Source organism: Pholcus phalangioides, unplaced genomic scaffold, assembly GCF_987345545.1.
Source record: "Pholcus phalangioides strain wild (caught in Gottingen) unplaced genomic scaffold, Ppha-v1.0 ptg000001l_1, whole genome shotgun sequence".
NCBI classification, from domain to species: Eukaryota; Metazoa; Arthropoda; class Arachnida; order Araneae; family Pholcidae; genus Pholcus; species Pholcus phalangioides.
This window is the reverse complement of record NW_028301594.1, coordinates 28,597,099-28,619,490: the sequence shown is the minus strand read 5'-3', so window position 1 is coordinate 28,619,490 and position 22,392 is coordinate 28,597,099. Positions and strand designations below refer to the sequence as shown.

The 22,392-nt window shown below is 35.4% G+C and overlaps 1 protein-coding gene across 1 annotated transcript in view; it reads left to right on the top strand.

The window, feature by feature from the left end:
- Positions 1-908: 908 nt before the first annotated feature.
- Positions 909-22,392, top strand: part of LOC149090277 (sodium-dependent dopamine transporter-like) — a 67,743-nt gene continuing 46,259 nt past the window's right edge. The window contains exon 1 of the mRNA XM_089233759.1: positions 909-1,450. The gene's annotated coding sequence lies outside the window, so the exon portion shown is untranslated. The remainder of the gene's footprint in view (positions 1,451-22,392) is intronic.

Genomic DNA, 22,392 nt, shown 5'->3' with positions numbered 1-22,392 from the left:
GCGATTTCCATAGTTGCTTTTAAAAATCATTACCAGATCTAATTATCACAAGACCCTTCCCCCCCACCCCACATGCACTTGAAGACCTCCCCGGATGCTGGTGCGGCATAAAAAAGTGCTGGTGCGGCTGTTTTACTACAGCCTACCTGTACTTTTCTTTTTTCAATTACAGCCGAATTTTAACTGCGGAATGTTGGAGCATTTTTGTCTCTCCTCAGGTACCACCATGAGCTTCAAAAAAAAAAACAACCAACAATGACGTAACGTAAATAAAAATTATACGTCATGAATAGCCCAAAAAAAAAGTTGACGCGGTTTTTTTTTTCTCGTGCCAAAGCTCGAATCAGAGAGTCACAATCTGATGGTTCGATCAAAGCCCCAGATTAAATCTCACTCGTAAAGGTGGGTTCGGTTGTTGAAACAAACAAATAAAATTAAAAAAAAAGTTTGGGCGTGTGTATATATCCATCATTCGTGTGGATGCGCACAGTGTGGTATGTGACGTCGAACCTGACATCAACCAAACGAGCGGCTTCCTCTGTTCATTAGAACGGATGTCACATGTGGATAAAAGCGGAGCCAAAACCTAATTGATTATTACACTCTTAGGTTAGGAGTGAGAGATAGAAAAAAAAAACACGCGCACATACACATAAAAAAAATATACACACACACACACTCACATGCATGTACAGAGTATACAACACATTTAAGACACATCTTAGTTCCAAAATCTTGGCTTCTCCGCGTGGCTCTTTTCGAGATACTACGTACAAAAAAATAAAATAATAATGTGAAGATTCTCTTACTTACTTTTCTTTTGTGGAAGAAGGAGAGAGGATGAAGCCACTCTTGCAGGTGGCTCCACTCGCAGCAGCACCAACAGCTTAGTTGGTCCTTATTAGAACCAAACGCAATCGCGACAGCCAAAGAGTCAAAACTTGATTTTTCTCACAGGCACCACTCACACTTGTTTTGTTTTTTGAACGGACCAACATCTGTATTCAATACATCCTCCTTTTTCTTAATTCTTCCTTACTTACTTTACTGCAAGTGCGCGACCTTCTCCTCTCACTGTGGTTATAGTGACTACTAGTGTTGTATTTGTTTATTTTTTATTTTGTTTCTTGTGCAGAGAATACATTATTCTTCGCGCTCACATGCCATACACGTCCTTTTCTCCCTGTCCCTACTGAGGAACCTGAGATTTAATACTCCATTCACCGAGTGGCAGCCGCGTAGATAAGTTGCATTCGTTCGTTCGTCCCACGACTACTCCACTGTATTTTGAATGAATACTAAATCCACCGACCGGTAACTGAAAACTTTTTTTTTTCCGTCGGTTTTTTTTCTTTTAAAGGATTTTTTTTTTTTTTTGAAAGTTGTATCTTTTTTGTTGTTGATGTCGCCCGTGAGGAATTGTTTGTGACTCGTCATATTTGAAAACTGGGTAAGTTGTTTACTTCGTTTACTAAATTATTGTTAAATTTAGTAATGTTGAAAATAATTTTGTTTCTCCGATAAATTTTTTTTAGATAAGATAGATAGTTTTTGTTTAATAGCTCTGGGTATATATGTTGTAGAATTGTATATTTCCAACTGATGAGAATTGTAAATTCCCAATATCAAAAGATATAAAGCAGCTGCGTCAAAGTCATGCCCCACAAGCTACATGCAGTCCAGATCAACTATTAACCGTCTATGGTTCACTTCCATGAAAACGTATCGAATTTTTCTTTTATATAAAACGAATGTAAATTGATACTTCTAGTTTATTTTTAATTGAAACAGTATATCAACACAGCAATTTAATTTATTAAAGTGGTTTTTTAATTTAAAGTTCAATAGTTTTACCTTGAACTTTATTTTCGACCCCCCCCCCCTCAATTTTGAGTGATTTTATAAATCTCTGAACATGTAAAATTTCAGCAACTCTCGAAAAATGACACCGACAAGGAATCAACTCTTTTTAGATAAAAAAAGTTCTGCAATTATATTTAAAGTTTTACACCGTACTTTGTACTGAAATAACACTATAAGGTGTGGGGGCAGCCTTATGCAAGAGGCAGCCCTATGCAAGAGGGCCTGGGTTCGAGTCCCGGTGGAGGCAAGATGACTTTCCTTTCCGAGTTCACCTCAGCATCATATCCATAAAGTATTTGTTTTCTTGTTTTTTGTCTTGTTTTCTATCCTACTGAAGAAGGAACTTCATACAGTTCCGAAACACGCATAACTGTCGTTCTCACTGTATATACAGGGTGCATAGCCAATTTACTGGAGAACCGTTGATCTAAGACGCATACTTCCAATTCAAAACGGTATCCAAATAACGTGTGGATCTCAGTTACGTCATTCACACTGCAAGGGGTAGTATAGTTATTAAAATAAAAAAATTAACTTTTTATACGGGTACCTTGTGCTGGAAAATCTAGTCAGAAAGTTGTTGCACTCTCTCCCTCCTATGGCAAATAAAAAAAATTTCACGTTTCTAATTTTCCGTTAGTTTATTCTGTTTTTTCCAAATGTTTCTCCATTTTCTGAATTCAAAAATATCTCAGTGCATATTGAACTTAAAAATGTAGAATTTCTTTTGTTGGCTTCAGGAGAGACAGGGTAACAACTTTGCAATTGGGTTTTTGAGCACAGGATGCTCACATAAAAAGTTATTTTTTCTCTTTGAATAACTAAGCAACCCCCTGCAACATGAATGATGTATCTGAGGTCCACACGTTAATTGGGTACTTTTTCTAATTGGAAGTATGACTCTAGGATCAACGGTTCACCAGTAAATTGCGGTACTAGCTGTTAGCTACGAACCCTTTATTTACTGTATTTCGGGTATACCTATATTGTTTGAATATTTTTAATCTATGGTTCACCCTCATTGAAACGTACCGATTTTTTTTTCTACAAAAATGAATGTAAATTGGAGCTGTTAGCATATTTTTAATTGGAACAATAATTTAACGTAGCAATTTAATTGATTAGAGTGGATTTTTCAAATAACTAAAATGGTTAGTTAAGAGTAAAATATAAATTTTTCCTCGATTTGTTAACGTAATCGGTAAAGAGAAAAAAATCTTGCTTAGCGAAGGTGAATAGTTTTTAACTTCAATTTTATTTCCTCAATTCGGTGGGCTTTTATAAATCTCCGAACTCGTAAAATATTCAACAACCCTCGAAAAATGGCACCGACAAAGAGAATCAACTCTTCACAGATAAATAAGTATTGTACTTATGCAGCAGACGCATTTTGTACTGAAATGACACTAGAACACCAAAGAAATTGCGAAACTAAATTGGTATTAAAATGGTGGGGGTTTTTTTTTTTTTTTTGAAGTGAAACTTCTATCGTGACATGACAGTGAAAGAGTGACATAAGAGTGAATTTCTATGAGGGAAAGGAAGTTCATCACAAAAACTGAAACGCTTTCTTTTTCCCTCAAACCCCAACTTTCTTTTCCCTCTAACTGATTGTATGATGAAGGGCCAAGAAACAGATGGGTTGTGGTGGTGGTGGTGGGGGGCATGGCCCCCACATCCAGGAGTAGGGTCCCCAGGCTCGAATCTTTCGCGGGCTCCCTGGTCAGACTTCTCACGGGCCCTTCTATAGTTCATGTATAGCGTGAAGAAGCAAAAAATTATGAGAATTGTTCCGGGCCCCAGGACTAGAACCCTGTCAGCCCCGGCCTTGTGGGGGCCATGGGTGGGGGGGGGGGGTAGTCAATAGAGCTTCGGCCGTGTAAGAAAACAAAGTTTGGGGGGGGGGGGTTTGGACGGTTTGTGTTGGACAAAGATAGTTACGAAACTTGAAAGCCCTTTCCCTACTCCTTGTGACTCCTCCCCGGTCACACGAGAATATATTTCGCACGTGAACGCAAGTTTTGTGATGTCACAGTGCCAGCTCCTAATTGGCAGCGCTATCATAAAAAACGCGGTTTTTTTTTTATTTTGAATAAATTTTTATTCAATTACATTGATGCCGGGTTATTTTATCATGCGTGCAGGCTGTTTTTGATGCATTTATAACTTTATTTGATGCATTTATAACTTTATTTGATGCATTTATAACTTTATTTGATGCATTTATAACTTTATTTGATGCATTTATAACTTTATTTGATGCATTTATAACTTTATTTGATGCATTTATAACTTTATTTGATGCATTTATAACTTTATTTGATGCATTTATAACTTTATTTGACATAATTTATATTATATATTGACGTATTTATAATAATTACAAATTTTCGAAAATTCGTGAATATAGTCATGTCAAAACTAGAAGTTTCACTTCTATCACGCGAGATTCTCGCGCAGATTGCCACGTATATTCGAATATACAGGAGACCATAGAGCAGGGGTCTTCATCCTATTTCAGACATCGTGAGCCAAATTGAAACTTCCCACAAAGCCCACGGATAACCAACTCATTACCGAGATACTTATAATTATAAGATGAAATCCAGATTTACAATGGCTCAGTGATATCGAAGGGCCAATGGGACCCCAGAGTTAAACGGGGGCCTAATATTAATTGAAGACTTCATTTATTCTGAAATTATTTCTTTTATTAGTTATCAGTTTTGATTAGTTCTGAAATTATTTCTTTTGCTAACTCTGGAAAAGTTTCTGTGATTAATTACTTCTTTTAATTATTCTGAATTCACTTTGAATGATTCTAAAATTATTTTTCTTGCTAACTCTGATGAAATTATTTCCTTTAATTTATGTTGAAATTGTTTCTTTCATTAATTACGGAATAATTTATTTCACTAATTCTGGGATTATTTTTTATATTCCCCGTTATGACATAACTCCTAACTCTTTCACTAATTCTGAAAATATTTTTTTCGAAAATTACTTCTTTCAGTAATTCTAGAATTATTCTTCCATTAATTAGACATTTTTATCAGTTACAAACGAATTTGGTAATTCCAAAATTATTTATTTCATTATTTTCGAAATTATTTCTTTAAAAAATTGTGAAATAATTTTTTTGTTTAAGTCCAGTATTATTTGTTAAAGAGTATTTTTTTCAGCATTTCTCTAAATTCTGTAATTAAGTATGCCTTTTGGGATGCCGACTTTTCTGTCGGGAATGCATGAAATCAGAAGCCCCATAAAACTATTTGGGCCTCGTGCTCCGTCTCTCACTGGCCTGCGGTCAAAGTCAAATTATTATTTTTTTTCCTAATCGTCTTTCGATGCCTTTAGACATTTTCCAAAAACGGTCGGCGGGCCACGGTAAAAAGCTCCGAGGGTCATAGCCCCGTGGGCCATGCGTTGAAGTTGCCAAAGTCAACGGTTGCAGAAATATCCGCTATGCAAACAATGTGATACAGCTTGCATTGTTCATAAGCAGCGGCGTCGGAAGTGTTTTAGACCTGTGGGTGCTCTACTTGAATTTCATGTAGGAAATTTTGATTTCTAAATTAATTTTGGGGTTGTTCGAGCCCATGCTACTAAATACTGATGGTACTCGAGCAACCCCGTGCTACTGCTTATAAGTGTTTTTACATCGGCGTTTACTCGAGGATTCTTTGGTTTAGCACAGAGTCCTCCCTTACGCTTTTCATGGCACAGTCACTCGCTATACATTTTTTTCATTGTAATTTCTAATGTATCCCTTGACCTTTTGGAAATTACTAGCTTATAAGGCTACATATAAGCCAGTTTATAAGACCTGTATACCATAATAAGGTTTGTTAATAATGGCATATCTTCACATTGTTAGAATTTCAAACTAGGGCTCCGCTAAGACTTCAAAAGACTAGATCAAATCCGCACTCAATGCACTTTAATCCCATTTTATGGCTCCTAATATTTTGCGGCCAGGTGCGAGCTACACCCTTCGAACTTGTTTAAATCCGTCCCTGGTTCAAGAGTCTCGAGTTTAACATACTAGGTATTAAGTTTTGTTTAGGGCGGGCACACAAGTGAGATATATAGCCCATTATTAGAGCTGCCGAAAGGATTTGTTTCTGGGTGTAGGTTTCGTTGATTCGGATTCTGTTCGAGGAGGAAATAGTCGTTTCGAATTACGATTTCTCCAATCTCTTAGCACTATAAGTTTCAAAGGAAAAAAAGACCTCTCTACACATTGTCAATTCCTGGTGTCTGATTCGCGGTGCGTTTTGTAATCGATCTGGTCCGTTGATTCTTCTTCCTGTAGTGAGAGTCGATGATCTTTTAATTTCAAACGCTCCAGTTCAGTATAACTTTGAAGATCCACTTTTCCTCAAGGTTGCTTTCATCTGGTCCAAAATTTTTTACCTGTAAATTTAACGTTACCCCCTCCCATTTAAGACTAATTTCTATTTGGCTCCCCTCTCTTTATCCATTTTGACTAACGTTGCATTTGTGCAACTCTCTCTCTCTCACCCACACACACGGCGTAAACTTGTGTTAGGTCCAAGGGGCTTGATCTCCCCCCCCCCCCCCGCCGTCTCATAATATTTTTCAACATTTATGTAATACCTATAAATTAGGCAGTGCAAAAAAGTTTAAGGACAACCAGAAAACTATGATACCATGGAAACTTCTGCTTGTCAGATGTATGAAAATTGAAAATTTTAGAGTAATAATTACTATTGGAACTACGCTTGTTCTGGTAAAAATAATTTACGATTAAAAAATAATTTTCTTTATTTATTCATATACAATATTGTTTGGCAGAGAGTATACAAGAGAATGCGGTGATGGCATTTGACATAGGACATTAATACTACATAAAAAATCTAAAATCGAAGTACACTATTCTTTGAGGGGACGTTGTCCCAATCTATAATTATTCGGGGGGGGGGGGGGACTAAATTTGAAGCAATCTGTGGATGCAAGGAAAGGTTTCAGTTTTTTTGAGAGTGATTGAGTCTATCGGAAAAATGTGAAGATTCGATTAGGATATGAAGTGTCAAAGTCAAAATAGCCGTGGATAATTTTGAAAAGTAGGGTTAGACACGAGCGATATATCTACTTATAATCTTTTTCTTGAGGGATGCTATTGATAGAGATGAGCCATCAATAACTAGTTGTGTAATCGTCTTCCAAGCTTGTTTGATCACTATGATAAGATTGTTTGTTTTCGTAATCACTTCTACACGCTTTGAGAGTCAAAATGCCACACAAGTGCTATACAGGATTAAGAAAAGGACTTCTCGATGACCATACAAGCGGGTTCTAATCAACACCTTTTAGACTTTGAAACATGTGCAGCTGCATTGTCCTGTTGAAACAAAAACTGTTTAAAAGTAATGAGATTCGCCTCAGAAAATAAAAATTCTGTCGGAACTGACCTAATAGGCCTATATTTTCAAAATATAGCTCTGTCATTGCATAAGTCGGTAACATTTAATACTATCGAGTCAATCTGAATTGATTCTCATCAAAAAAAAAAAAAATCCTCATCCCAGTTAGCATCGAAAGATACGTGCTTTGTGGCGAATTGAATTCGCTTTCGTCTGTGGCGTTTTATAAGGGGGGTCTGCTCTGGGTCTTGCGTAATACGAAGGATGAGAGAAAATGCAGCCTTCTCGTTTCATTCCATAATTCTCGGATCCTCTACAATCTTATGCAATTGTAAAAAAAAAAACGAAAAACTTCAATCTTTTAATTATTCTCGCCATTTCATGACCAGGCATCACGTTTTCTCTGAGGAAAGCAATCTTTTCACCCCTTCAATATCTTATCAATATGTTGTCTTTGGCATCTTCACACTTTCAGAAAAAAATTCGATTCCACAGCGCATGACTGATCAAAACAGTCTCGGCTGTTACGCCAACATGAAGAAAATGCAAATTTCCTTCCCCGACGTCAAAAAATAAAAAAACACACGTGTCCTTATACTTTTGTTTCAGGTTTTCTGACATTTACTATAATTTCAACAATTTTTTTTTAAAAAGTGCTCATTACTCATAAAAATTATTTTCAGTGGAAAATGTCAAGTTTCACTTGTAGTTATTACTCTAAATTTTTCATGCATCTACAATCACACGTTTTCAAGATGTGGTGGTTTTTCGGTTGTCCTCTAACTTTTTTCCAGCCCCTTATGTTATGGGGGGTACAACCTCCACCCTGCAGGTCAAATGGGTTGCATTCGAACCGCGAAAAGTGTTCCGGTAGAAAAGTATCAGTAGTAAAAGGCTGGCAATATTTTCTTCATACAATTACGGGAAATCGGGATCCGTATGGGACATCGCCAACTATCGGGAAAAAAATTTGTCGAATATAAGTGAAGTTGCCAACTACTGTAACTCTAGAACTGCTAAAAAATGATTGAAATGGGTTGAATGGATTGTGAAATGCAATTCACACCAAAGAAAAACGCATGTGTTTGAGAAAATATGTGAAATTAATACATTTATATGGCTATAATTAATTATAACTATTATAGTCTTAATTATCATAATATATAATTTATAAGTCATGAAAGCAATCTCAGTTTTCGTTTTCTAAAAAATTAAAAATTCAAGTGAATTTCGTTGGGATTCGGGACACTTTACAACTGACACTATAAATGTTATGAAAATGTCCCGCAAAATACGGTTGATATGGCGGACCCCCATATATATTAGTTTCTAGCCCGCGAAAGGCAGAAATATCGAGCATCCACTTTAACGTATACCAACTCCAGTAATATATTGCCACATACGGCAATTTCCAGCCTGAGAAGTTGGGTGGGAAATGTGGCGCCATTTATCGGCGGTCACCCCAGGCTCGGTAGGTAAAGAACTTGTTTCTGATGTTCTTAGCATTAATGAATGAACGTCAGAACTTTGCCACTGGACTTATCCCGTTTGCCGAGATCTCTTCCAGCCCAGCTTCGTGGCAGAATCTGGAACAACTGTTCTTACCAGGATTCGAACCCGTGGATCTTGATGATAACCTTCATAGCGGAAGAGGAGTATCTTGCCACTCGGGCATATATATATATGCTACTGCGAAAGCCTGAGGTGCGGCCAATTCGCAACGGGGCCGGCCACTTCGTGTAACCGTCTTTTTTAGTGAGTATAAATCAATCTATGAGCAAAATAAGGATGTCAATGCTTGAGAGCAATGAATTTGCAAACCAGGGGTACACAAACTTTTCAGTCCGCGGACCAAATATGCCGTAATTCTGCCGTTCGCAGAATTACGTTTCTAAATTTCTTCCTTATTTTCAACGAGACTTACTTGCATTTGAGAAATCAAGAAATTAAGATTATTTTCATGACATAAATTATTGCCTCTGAAAAAATTTTTTCGGCTGTAAATTGCAACTCTTTACTTGCGCCTTTTGCAGCTGTAAATTGCCTTTGAAATTTTCTTGTCTGTGATTGGTGGCTTTAATGCTTTTTCTTGCTTTTCTTTCTTGTCTATGACATTGTTTTTTACCTGTAATTGGTGACTTTACTTACTTTTGAAATTTCTTGTCTGTAATTAGCGACTTTTCTTGCCTTTGACAATTTTTTTTTGGCGATATTTGGTGATAACCCTCATGGATAGCGATTTCTTGTATTTTTATCAGCACATTTTAATGTTAGCTTTCTTCGCACTTATCAACATTTTTAAACATAATCAACATCACCGATCGAATCCCTCATCCGCGAGGCTGAAGTTTAGAGCAAAATGTCCGGTAAATCTAAATAATTTTTTGATGATTCATCATAGTTACCAATACGAGCTGGGTTTTTGTACATAATCACCGGTAAATGAGATAAATTCGCAAAATTTATTAAAGTTACCGATGGTCGGTGATTATGCGTAATAACCGCATTTATCATTATGTCATAGTATTTATACAAAAGTCATCGATGCAGTCTTCTTTCTCTGCCCCAGAACAGTCGATGTGGACCTACAGAGAACAGGACACACATTATTCCCCCCCCCCCCCGCCCTGCGCCTTTCATCTTCTATCATCCAAAACTTTTCGTCTTTAAGAGATATTCTAGCGCAACTTAGATGATGCTTATGGGCATTTCGTAGTTTATCACCGTTCTACTTGGTGTCCACACCTGAAATGCAGAAGAACCGTGTACAGTCAACACCCACTAGAAAACAACACTGAAAATGCAGTCCGTGTACCCGACTTAGCCACCACGATTTAGGTGATATCATAGTTACACGATTTTCTGTGAAAAATTCTTGGCTTTTATATTCAGCTCACTTCTCCAGCGTTGTGGGATTCTAGCTGAGATGAAAACAATATTTTAGTTACGATGTTATAATCAAGTTAAAAGATATTAGAACACCCCACGTAAAAATACAGTAAAGAAAATTTTATTTTTTGCACAAGTAAAAATTGAAATTTAGCCTTTAAATCTTGAATTTCTTTTCTTCAATTTGCTTCAAAGAAAGAAAAAAAAAAGCCCTACATCCTTCTGATCCTGGTCGAGATCTTAACTTGAGGACCTGTTACTCAAAACCAGCTCTAAAGAAAACCCGCAATTAATTGGTTGATAATATAAAGAGACTGTAGGAGCACCGCTTGAAAGAACTTTACCGATAGAGGATGGGGGAAAGGAAAAAAAAATAATTATATCGAATTAAAACCAATTTTCATGGAAGCGAGCTTTCCTTCGACGCCTTCCGGTAATTTTGCGTGTTTTATTGATGAGGTATTAATTGGACAACGTAATTAGAGGACGTCTCCTTCCCCTCTCAGTAATGAAGAAGTTGAACGAAAGAAAGAGGGTCGTTCTGTTTGTTTCATGTCGACCGAGGATTTGGGGTGTTTTTCTCGTCGAATGCATTTTTTCCTTCAACCCTTTCTCTCGTGGAAAAAACAAAGAAAATGTTTCGATACAGTTTTTACTCTTTTTCTGTTTTTTACCACAAAAGGTGAAAAGAAATTTTGTTCGGAACTTTATTTTGTGACGCGCGTAAAAAAAAACTAAGAAATTTCTCGGGAGAAAGTCGCAAAAAAAAAAAAGTAGCTGCAGTAATACTTCTATTATTACGAAGATGTGGCTGGTTGATATGTAAGTACGCCGTTCGCTCAAGATGATGGATCTTCTCGGCATTTACGCCATTGTGTTTTTCTTCCCTACGCAACTGCAAATGCTGTTGTTGTTACTGCGAGAAATAATGTCAAACAAGAGGAATTTCTTTTATTCCATATTTTATTATTTTTTTTTTTTCTCTCTTTCTGCCGTATACCTTTATATTATTTGCCGAATATTTCAAGGAGCGATGGCAAATATGTAGACCTACATACCCACGAATGCGTATAATTTCGAAAAATGATCTAACTTCAAACTGAGTTTCATCCATTTTTAAATTTTCTTAAGGAAAAATCGGTCAATTTAAGTCGCACGTACTCAACCCGTGGCCGTAGGAGAAGTTTCATGTGTGGTTCGTGTTATTTAGCATGAGTATTAATTACAGTAAACCACCCCCCCCCCCCTCTTTTACGGACATTCGCAGGACAAAGAAAAATCGACCGTAAAAGAGGGGTGACCGCCGCACCAGCGGGGGAGATGGGGGGGGGGGAGTTCCCGTTGAAGTGGTGAAATGCAGTATTAACAATAACTGAAATAGTTCCATAGACTTAAGATATAAATAGACCGCGCACGCTATTCATAAAACTTGTCGAACGTGAAGAAAAGATGAGCAGTATTGTCGGGGAAAGAACAGGTTCTGCGCTATTACATTTGGCGCGTTTTCGCAGAAGCTAGGATGTTGCTGTAACGAAATTTGACTCAATTCGATCAAGTTGATGAAAACTTTCCTTCATTTTTTCAATGAATTTCACTCATTTTTATGTGAAATATTTAGAGAGTATCAGATTTGAAAAAATAAATTCTATAAAATAAACAAATATTGGAAAACGGAACAACGTATATGTTGTAAAGCCTAATTCATTTATATTTTTAAATATTCTCTTCATTCACTTTGTCGCTTTTAATTTCGAAAATTTATTTATACTAGAGGTTATTAAAACAAAAATATATCTTTCCAGAACATTACAATTACTCTATATACTCATAATTAATGTATAATTAATTATAATGCATCATATTATGTTATATAATGTAACACATTCACACTCATACCATATTCAGTCATGAAATAATATTCAAACAATAAGAAAAAGTTTCATTTCTAACATTCCTGAAAAACCTTTTATAACCTCATCACACAAAACTGTAAACACTTACATAATATTTCAGGATTAAAATAGATTTTACTCAAGAAAATTACAGAATCTCATCATCAATTTCTCTAAATTATAAGAATTAAAATTCCATGTAGAGTATATATGTAATAATTTAAAGTGTATATATATATATATATAATATTTTAGGATATAATATTTCATATATATAATATAATATTTACACACGTCACACACATATATATATATATATATGTCATATATATGTATATATATATATATATATATATATATATGTCATATATATGTATATATGTATATATATATATATATATATATATATATATATATATATGACATATGTAATCTCTTCGCTCCAAAAGTATGCATATGTTAATCTTAATTTAAGGTATTAAATCGTTTTTAGAATGATTCTTTTTCAAGATAACATCTGAGGTACACAATACATGACTTCAGGTCTTAGTACAGATATTGACTCAAAAAATCAATTGAATAATTAATTTTCTTGTTTGAAGCGGCAATTTCACATACAACAAACATAAATTAATGAATAAAAAAATTTCTTTTCTGTAATAGTTTTATCTCAGGTGTGAAGAGGGGTAAAAATACTATTATTTTTAGAGGTTGTTATGCACTTTTATGCAAAACTGCAATTGTCTAGAGTGGGGGGGGGGGGAGTTTTCCTCACATTCTATTTAAATAGAATATTTTTCATAAATTTCTCCTCCTGAAAAGCATATTTTCTTCCAAGTTGAGCAAAAGTCGAATGAACTCACTAGCTCGCCAAATCTCGCCAAATCTTGCGGAGACGTATATTTCAGTTAAAACTTCATAAAACTCACAATTTCAATCATTTATTGCCAAAAATTCTATTAAAACATTTAATAATGATTCATGACATTTGAATTTTACCAAAACTTGGAACTTTAATTGAATTAAATCCAAAATGGAGTCGTTAAAAACTGAGATTACGTCAGAAATCCATTGCATCGTCAATTTAATATTCCAATTTTTAATTTATAAGAAGGGGAATAAGCAAAAAAGTATTCCCTTGTGAAAGGATACTGGTCCCCCTTTCCTAAACCGCTCAGAACATCCGAAAGCTGCGCAAGTGTTGGCCATTCTAATCAAAAATAAGACAGCGCGTGTAGATCGTCATACGAGTAGCCATAAGGAAAGCATTGCCAGCGAGATTCCCTGACCAGCCTTTCGACTGGAGTCACGTGACTCCGGATCTTTGCTTCACATTGTAACCCCTCGCGCGCACTCTATAGTATTATTACTCTGTGAATAGTTCTTTGTTTGCGAATGAACAAAATTCTGGCAATATGAGATCCGTTTGAAGTCATGAAAGTGTATAATTATTGCACAGATACACAACTGAAATTAAAAAAAAAAGTATTATTCAAAGTAAATTAAATACTAAATTTGCATTTTTCGGGAACAACTGATCAAACGATGTTTGGTATATTTTGCTGAGTATTCCAACTCCTTCAAGCATTGGCTGCATGTAGCCCACGGGCCAACTGGTGACCATCTGAATATCTCCAGATAATTTTTAGCATTTTTAACTCCATTCTTCGCACATCGCCATATTCACTGCGATTATTAATTATTTAATTTCGTGACGCATACGAAAACTATCCAATCAAACATTTGAAGCTTTGAAGTTAATGAGTCCGAGTTCTGCAGCTTCTCGAGCTTTTTCCTTGTAGAATCGAGTCAGAAACAGGCAAATTCTCGTTTTTTGCTGAAACAAACCAGTCCCACACAACTGCGTCTACGGCAAGTCCTTCTGCTTTAGGAAATTTATTTTTCCTAGCTTGCTTTCCGTTTTTCAGCCATTCTTCTTGCCAATGTTATGTTCCTTTTGCTTCGAAATGGATCATATCTGTGTCCTCCCAACATCCCATTCAATTGCAAGATCACGAACTTGCATTTTATATTTTTTCACTGCATTCGATTGCCTCAATTTTTTCTCTTCGGAATCTCTTCTCTTAGTGATTGAAAGCGACGACGATAACTAGATCTGGTCATATTAAACAGCTTGAAATCATGTAAAATATACGAGCACTACCAGCAAACTAACATCAGAGTTGAAAACATTATCAAAAAATTCATTGAAAAATAGCCAAAAAGGGGAGGAAATATTAGAACTTGTGATGACATCTAGTGAGCATAATTCGAACCAAAATTGCAATGATTGGTGTCCGCATAAGGGTTTTAGTCCAATGGAACGGATAACGTAAATGGTGTCCGTGACCGTATTTGAGGGTGACTGTAAAGCAGGGGTTCAAATACATTATTTGAAAATTGTTTTTGCCGGGATATTTTTATTTGGCCGTGAAACACAGAGATGACAGTATCTGAGGGGTGACTGTTAAGATTGGTTTCACTGTATAAAGTTAGAAAAAAAACGGTGGGTAAACCTGATAGGGGGCGGGAAATGTGGGTAAGAGTACGCACCTCGGCCCATAGCCAGAAATCTTTAAACAAATTGATGAAATTTTTTGAAAGAATAAAATGAAAGAGTTTAAGAAATGATGGAAATTCACAATTCTAGAATTGAGGAAAATTTAAAATGAAGTAAAGAAATAATTTCAGAAATGATGAAAATTTAGAATTTACTTAAAAAAAACAATTCCAGACACATGGTGGAAATTCAGAATTAATGAAAGAAATAATTCCAGAATTACTTCTTTCGAGATGAAAATGCCGATTTACAGAATTGATGAAAATTCAGAAATTATTATTATAAATGTGAGGCCCGGTGCGCGACTGCCGCACACCCCCTAAGGGCTGCTCTGGTACCTGGCACGAATTAAACGATTTTCCATTGAAAACTATGGGAAATCGCGTTCCGGCTAACGAACGTGATTCTGGAACGAAATACCTTCGTTACCAGAGGTATCACTGCATTCGCAAACTAATACCATCTCAATACAAAATTCATCGTTTCCGATTGTGGTAGAAAGTTTTTTTTTGCCTTTCGACGTTTCGTACTCACGAGTGGCGAACATTTCCAAGAAATCTGACGGAACGGCGGAAGAGAATACGTCGGAAGGTAAAAACTTTCTTTCAGGCCGGCCTAAAAACCCGAAAACCGTGAATTTCGAATCACATAATAGCCACGAAAGCCTTGTTCGTTTTATTAATGTCGTTGTACCTAAAAAAAATCCCTCATGATCCCACTACATACATGTTCCACACTGAAAACAATCTTCATTCTTCTAGGATTGTTCACAGCTGAACATCTCATTGCATGATCAATCTTTTTGAGAAAATCGGTTTTGCGATGGAGTTTGAAAGTCCATTTCTGTGATCCCAAGACTTTTCTCATTGCAATAACCCCTCCCCCATTTTATGGGCTCGTATCTTCACTTCCAGATTTCACCTTTTCTTAACAGAATAACTCGCATCTAATCTTAAAATCTAATAAAATCCGTATTATTCCAGATTTTAGTTGGTACACTCCGGCCCACATTAGCTCGGATAATCGAAGTTCTACTATATGGAAGTTGTTTCGATCTGTCATTGTTAAAAACAACCATTGCCGTTCCGAATATTGTTCATAAAAACTACAATTTTTTACAGAGCTCAAGGTTCATTTATCCAAATAATATCTGCATGGAGCCCATTTCAATAATGTATAGGAGGGATACTGTTATACTTTGGCGCATTATTTTTCTAAATTTCTTTTTACCGTAAAATTTCAGAAATTAATTTTTATTAATGCATACTGTATGAAACATCATATAAATTTTAAATTACCTTTTTTTTCTTACTCTAATCATGAGGCATGGATTTTTAAAACGGCAAAAATGTTTAAGGTACAACTGGAGGGTCTTGCATCTTGAAGCATGCACTGTTGTACTAGGAAATAGGGTAAAATTACAAAGATAAAAAATTCAAATGTGTTACAGGAAAAATAATATAATAAGTATTTTTATAATATAAATCACATATTGAAATATAAAACATCAAAATAATGACACAAATATGATTATTAAAATATAAACAAAAGTAATAATAATGGAGGTGGGGGAGAGATGAAATGCACATACACACACTCACATAATTATTCTTTATTATACTCGTAGAAAGGAAAATTATGTTTCTAAATCTTTAGTTCCGTCAGTTCCTTTGATGCCAGGCGATTTCATTAGAGATACAATATCCGTGATGTCGATATTTGCTGTATCTGGCACATTGATAAAACAATAAAATATTTTCCTCACCTCTCCTCATTTGGTAAAAGTTATTTGTTGAACGCATCCCACACTGTATAAACTTTGTTTTTTTCCAACAAATTCGACTAGGAAATAACCGAAGGTGGAATGGAAGAGAAGAAATGGAAACAGCTGAAGAATTTTTATAGAAAAGAAAAGTATAGCACTGTAAAATTAAAAAGTAAATTGTATTTAAAGAGCTAAAAAAGAGTATTAAAAATTAGTGCAAGTTGAGTATTCCAAGTAAAACTAGGGAAGTTTCAAGTTTTGTACTGTTCCAAGGTACACGATATTTTTTGGTTTCAAGGTACAGAATTTTATTATGATTATTACACGATGGATGGAACTTATTATTTGTGAAAAATATTAATAACTTTCTTCACGATGCTTGGTATGATTGAACACTTGTCACGATTAATCAGGAGAATGCGTAGATTATAATCACCAATTACAGTTCACTAAGCTTTGAGAATAACCACAGTCAACTCAGACCGTTAGGTACACACATACTCATACTTCCGGCACAACTCACTCAGTTGTAAATTGCCCATGCTGATAGACCGGTATTGTGCTCGGTTTAAAAGAAAGAAAGAATAAACACAGCAAAAATAAGAACACAATTTTTTCTCAACTTTATGTGCCTACTTGCAAAATCTCTGTCAATGCCATAGACAAAAATCTGAAACCACGTTCAGCGTTGTTGGCTTATGTATTTCTAATATGTCGCATCCCAAAAAACATCAGCTAGAAAGCAATACTGCCAAAACTATTTCTAGTGTTTCAAGGTTTACTATGGTCAAGGTACAACAGTTCCCCTACGAGTACCATCAAGATGGCGGACGCTAAATACGGTGAAACATATTTACTTACTCTTTCCGGAGATATTTCCATACGCCTTATATTATTTGTTATTATTACTTTTTTCCCACGCTAAGAATTCATTAACTTTATTGTTTTGTTTTCCTTATTGTATACATAGTGCGTAGTAGTTCGTGTCTTCGTTACTCGTTAAATGATGCAAATGAACTGTGTTCGCACAGAGTATTTCTTACTCTTTCTTATTCTTGAATGTTTAGTTACCGAGAAAAAGAAAAATTATAGAAAGAGGGTAAAAAAGAAGCGAACACACACATGGTGGTTTTTTTTTCCCCCCGATGCGTTGTGGAAATCGGGCCAAGTTAATGCAACGCGTAAGACATTGGATGTAATTCAAATACTACTTTTCTTCGTCGTCGTGGCCTTTTTGCTGCTGCATCGAACAACGTGTCTATCCTCCAAGCGTGTGATGAGTACGACACACACACAAAAATAATAAAGTAAACCTACGTAATGAATGATGATGCTTCAAAAACACTTTCGAGAACAAAGACACGGAAAAAGAAATGGATGGATAAATATTCAAAATCGTTACTGCCGTCTTTTATAATTATCTCATTTACTTTATTTCATTATTCTATTGCTTTTGCTTAAGGGTAAACGCTTAACTGAGGAGTTTATTTCCAAAAGGAACATTTCCATTTTTTTTTCCGAAATTCATTTTTCAACGGTTTCTTTGGGATGATCTCAACGGATTATGCAAGATTATGCAACAATGTTTATTTAAAGGAGAATATGTTTGGTAGAAATTTCAATGTAAAGTTAGTCGTGTTTCTACCAAAAGAAAGAACATATCCACCTCGTTTATTCACTTCTGTATTTTTCATTCAAAGGGAGGGGGGGGGGCATGACAAAGCGGTTGTCCTACTCAGGGTCGTAACAATGATTTTTGCCACCCTGGGGCAAACATGATTTTGCCGTTATATCGAGCATTGTTGTAACGAGGTTCCACTGCAAAAGGCTGTTTTTTGGGGAGGTAAAAATGAATTGAACATAAGATTTTTTTTTTTGTGATATTTAAAACTGCTATTTTGACACGGCCCCTTTCCCCCTGAAATGTTTTTTCCTGTCATACAACTTCTATACGGCGATCACCTCCTCAGACGGCCACTTTCTTACGGAACGCCGAGTGGCTGTCTTAGAGAAGTTTCACTGTATTTCAAATCATCAGACGAGTTACCATAATTGAAGCAGTTATCCGATAAAATAGAAAATTTCTTTCCTCTTTGTTGTTTGGAATGGTCGGCAAAGGAATAATATTCCGAATAATTCGAGAAGCTCTCCATACTTAGATAAGAGACAGTCATAATTTTTGGTTTATAACAACTAAAAATTATGGCATTAAACGACTGATAATAATTTATGCGTTTTTATCCTAACACTTATTTTCATTTAATTTAGTTTTATGGCAATGTATGTGTAGTGCACCCGTCACCTGTGGGAGATACTGATAAGGGGGTTGAATTCAAGTGATATTTCCTCATGATTTCTTTCATATTTATTATACTTACCAATTTCGTTCGGGAAAAAATAATTAATATAAGAAAATTTATCAAACTTACCGAGACGATTAGTTATTATGCAGGATAACCGGTGAATTATGTAAATAGCACATTTACCGTAGCACATATAACACAACCTTTTATGCATTACTTGATTTTGTTCATCATTGTAATGTGGCTGGTGCCTGTTGTGAGTGAATAAATATAAAAACGCAAACAAGAGCTAATTTTTCTGAATTTATTAAATGTACATAATTATTAGAAAAAGAATATACATATATATCAGTAGCAAAGATATGGTGGATAAATTTTTGCTCTTCCTATATGCCGAAACCAACTCTTACCCGCGGCTTCGTCCACGTGAATTTGCTAATCTGAAAATTACTTTACAATGGTTCCCCCATATAATATTTGAACGCCTCATGACCCCCTTGGGTTTGAATTTTCAGAAATCCCATCTTAGTTGGTATGTACATTATAAAATATAATACCGACCACAATTCATATTCATAGCTTCAGCGGTATCGGCTCTTCGTGATTCTTTGTATAATTTTTAGACTCCCCCCCCCCTATGACCCCTTTAGGGGTGGAATTTCAAAAAAACGGTATAACGGTATTCGTTAAAACAAGATTTGACTGTACTTATCAAATTTCATATTTGTAGCTTCATCGATTTCGGTGGCGTGATTTCTGTGTGTAGCCTTTGACCCCTTTGAGTCGAATTTCAAAAACCCTTCTACGTCATGAAATAAAACTACTCCCCAAATTTCATATTTATAACTTCAGTGGTTTTGGCTCATCGATGATGAATCATTGAATCAGGCAGTCAGGACATGTCATTATACAGGCTGCATAGGTAATAGGGCGTATGGTATTTCACTGGCGAACCGTTTATCCTAGAGGCATACTTCCAACTGAAGAAACCTCGAGAAATTCAAGCTCTGTCGCAAGAAGCAACTTAAGCGTTTCGGTCCTCCTGTGGGGAGCCAGGGCATCTCCGGAATACCTCCAACTAGAAAAAGTATCCAAATTTACCTGTAGTACTTAGATATGTCATTCAGTCGTACGCGGGGAGGGGCACAGGTAGCCCGTGACCACCCCCAAGGCAACCAAAAATTAGAAGGAAAAAAATACTTCGATTAAAAAAGTTGCTATATCGAAAGAAAATACCTTTTATATGCTATTTTAACCAATTTCTGTTAATTCAAATGCTTTTTCAAGGTTGGTAACTCAAAATTTCTCTGAATGAAAATTTTTGTGCCCCCCTCCAAAGGTCGATGCTGCTTACGCCCCTGATGTCATTCATATTGCGAGGATTTGTGTAGATTTAAAAATAAAAATGTTAGCTTTTTATAAGGATATGATGCCCCGTGCTCAAAAATCCAATTTTTTTTCAGTTGTTTCCCTGTCTCTCCCGAGGTCAACGAAAAAAACTTCCACGTTTTTAAGTGCAGTGCTTGTTGAGATATTTGAATTCAAAAATCTGAGAAAAATTGAGAAAGAACAGCATAAGTGAAGAAAAAAAGCGTTGTCTGTTAGTTTATGCAAACTTTTCTCCAATTTTTTAATTCAAATATCTCAAGTGAATATTAAAATTAGAAACGGGGATTTTTTTTTTTTTTTTTTGGCCTTAAAAGAGACAGGGCAATAACATTCCAATAGTATTTTTGAGGACAGAATGTCCGTATAAAAAGTTTTTATACTTAAATGACTATACAGCCCCTTGCAACATGAATGACGTATCTGAGTTCTACACGTTATTTGGAGATACTTTTTTTAGAGATGTGCTTCTGGAATCCACGGTTCGTCAGTAAAATGTGAGAAGGGGAATTATAAAATCACCCTGTACATAGAAATATGAAGAAAAAAATTGGTATAATTCACTCTGTACGTACTTCTTAAAATCGAGAAGATTTTATTTATTGTCTAAACTTCTGAAACAGAATGTGATTAAGCATAAGCGACGATCTATCACATTTGCCGTAAAATGCGTGTTTATAACATGGAAAATCTTCGATTGTAAAACATTCGTCCTACTTGTCACGTCTTCCCGTTCGAACTAAATTTCTAGAATCGTTATATAATGTTTCATTCATGGCGATATCTTTATATCCCGCGCGATTAAGAAGAATAAAAATGATGTATCAGAGAATGCGTATCAACGGAAACGACTTTTATATAATCTCATTTTTCCACCCATAAAAAAGAACGTCTACAACTTCATTTCGACTCGCAAGTGAGTCGTCTTTTTCTCTTTTAAGCGCGTTGGGATTTCCCATGGATGCAGCTGATTCAATTTTGCCATCGTGGACGACAAACAGGGTAACTATTTTCTGATTGTTCTTTTCAAACGCGACATTAATTAAAAATACGAGTCATTTTGGTTTCGCCTCTTATTGATTCCTCAATTCAACAGATGACTGTATTTCACTTCTCAGAAGAATACAGTTAAACCTTAGAAGTAGTCACTCCGGTTAAGTCGTCATTTTTCTTCGGTCCCGTCTAGCTTTCATAGATAACAATTTTATTAAACTCTCGTTTACTCGTCACTAATTTCTAGTTAACTTGTCACCATGAAAAACTTCAAGAGTTTGATAACAGCATTGCCATAGTATGTTCAAAAGTGGTCATAAAAGCTTTATGTACAGAACTGCACAGCTTAAGTGATGAAAGTTACACTAAGGAACTTCATTAGCCGACTAAAAAAAAAGTTCTTGAAAACTTTAAGAACTTATATATTCCCCAATCTGAGGAATTCGTCGGCGTGTTTTTTCTCGGCGTGTTTTTTCTTGCGTAGCGTTATCCAAGTGATCTAAGTTGTTACTAAACTATTATAATTTCACGGAATTCCCCCATCCCGCCCCCACAAAAAAAAAGAACATGAATGAAGATAATTCTCATAACCTATAAATTATACTGCATTATAATAATTATGGCTAGAATGTCTTTAATATAGATATTTTCATTGCGAAATAAAATATGAAAATTTCAGTTTTTGAATCTGTGGGAATAAATGATTTTCCATTTGGAAACCTGTAAATTTGAAATTGAAACTTATTAACACACACACACACACACATATATAATACGCAAAGACACAGAAAGAGTAATTATAACACGACCACATTTACAAACATATGCGTACAACACGACACGTATACAAACATATGCGTACAACACAACACATATGCGTACAAAACGACCCTTAAATATAGTTTTCATACTCAATCACAAGCTGATTCCAATGTCATCATAATTTTAAAATGTTTCCGAATCTAATTATTTTTGCTTTAAAGTATAGAAATTTAATGTTATTGATTATTTATATAGTGAATAATGCATTTCTTAAAAGAGTTAGAATTTTTATCATTTTTTAAATCGTGGTTTAAGCTGTTGTAGCTATTGCTCAGTTGTTATTGCATGTGACTCAAATAAAAAATAAATAATTATTCTTCTCTTTTCGCTCTTCTCCCTCTATATTCTTCTAAACGTCTGTCTAAAATGATAACCTACTTAAAATTCTGGCAGAATCAAATCAAGATATTTTCTGCATATTATGCCAAGTCGAACCTAGGAAATAAAAGTTTGTTGTCTTCACCGAGAATCGAGCCCAAAACCTCTTGCATACCATTGGTTTGCATATTATTGCTGAAGAGCTGTTACAGAT